The sequence below is a fragment of the Rattus rattus genome, chromosome 13 (assembly GCF_011064425.1).
Source record: "Rattus rattus isolate New Zealand chromosome 13, Rrattus_CSIRO_v1, whole genome shotgun sequence".
Taxonomy (NCBI): domain Eukaryota; kingdom Metazoa; phylum Chordata; class Mammalia; order Rodentia; family Muridae; genus Rattus; species Rattus rattus.
The window spans coordinates 10,524,881-10,526,158 of NC_046166.1; the positions used below are offsets into that span (position 1 = coordinate 10,524,881).

The 1,278-nt window shown below is 44.2% G+C and overlaps 1 pseudogene; it reads left to right on the forward strand.

Moving 5' to 3' along the window:
* The first annotated feature begins 412 nt into the window (after nucleotides 1-412).
* Nucleotides 413-902, forward strand: LOC116915016 (annotated as a pseudogene).
* The last annotated feature ends 376 nt before the right edge of the window (nucleotides 903-1,278 follow it).

The following is a 1,278-nucleotide window of genomic DNA, read 5'->3' on the forward strand; positions in this document are numbered from 1 at the left end:
TTTTTTTTTTTAAATTTAAGCCCTTACAACTAAACAAGAACTGCCAATGTAGGGAATGAAAGATGAAATAATACAGAGCCTATGGATATTCAAAAGAAATAATAAGATGTTACAAATAAGCCTAATAAGCCTAAAATCTTTATAGCTAAAATTTCAAATATGAGAAATTCAAAAAACTGACGAGGTCAGGCCAGGTTCTGTGATATGTTTGTGCAGTCACAGCATTTGGGAGGTAGACACACAAGGATCAAGTTTCAAAGGCTGTGTTTAGGGAGATGGCTACTTGAGACGCTGTCACACAAAAAATTGAGTGTGTGTGTATGTATGCATAAAGGCAAAAGCGAGCCGTGTCCATGGAGAGAAGCTGAGGCCCCACGCTCCAGCCCGAGGCTGCGGGCGCTGCGACCTGGACATGTAGACGTCCTTGGTCCGCGCCACGGTGCGGGCCGTGAGCAAGAGAACACTGCAGCCCACGCGGGCGGCGCTCACGCTGACCCCCTCTGCTGTGAACAAGATAAAACAACTTTTTAAAGACAAGCATGAGCATGTGGGTCTGAAAGTGGGCGTGCGGACCAGGGGCTGTAACCGCCTCTCTTACAGCCTGGAGTATACAAAGACAAAAGGAGATGCTGATGAAGAAGTTACTCAAGACGGAGTCCGAGTGTTCATCGAGAAGAGAGCTCAGCTAACCCTGTTAGGCACAGAGATGGACAAACTGTCCAGTGAGTTTGTGTTCAACAACCCCAACATCAAGGGAACCTGTGGCTGCGGTGAAAGCTTTAACGTCTGAAAGCTGAGGACTGCAAACTCCAGGAGAGCTGGGTCTGCCTTGGAGCGAACCGAAGAAATCATGTGATGTCCCGTGTCGGAAGTTAGTGTGTGGCTGCCTCGTGGTTGAGAATAAAGTGAAGCATTGAAAATAAAATTAAAAAAAAAAAAAAAAAAAAAAGACAATATTAAAAACCAAGGCGATATGACCCCAGAGTTACTAGTAGTTACAGACGTGGTTTCCAATGAGAGATAAAATCCTAGACAAAGAATTAAAGAGGATCATTATAAGTACATCCAGTGAAATCAAGAGAAGTCACCACCCTAAGAATACAAGCAGCTGACTGAAATAAGGAGGTGGATATGAGTTATAACTGCAGAAGTTAATGTAGAGCTACAAGTCTGAAGAAGGGCTGGGAACAGAAAGCAGCAAACAGAAAGCTTTTAGGGAGTCACTGATAGAATGGATCGAAGACTAGACCATGTGTTGGATAGAAGGCAAGGTAGATG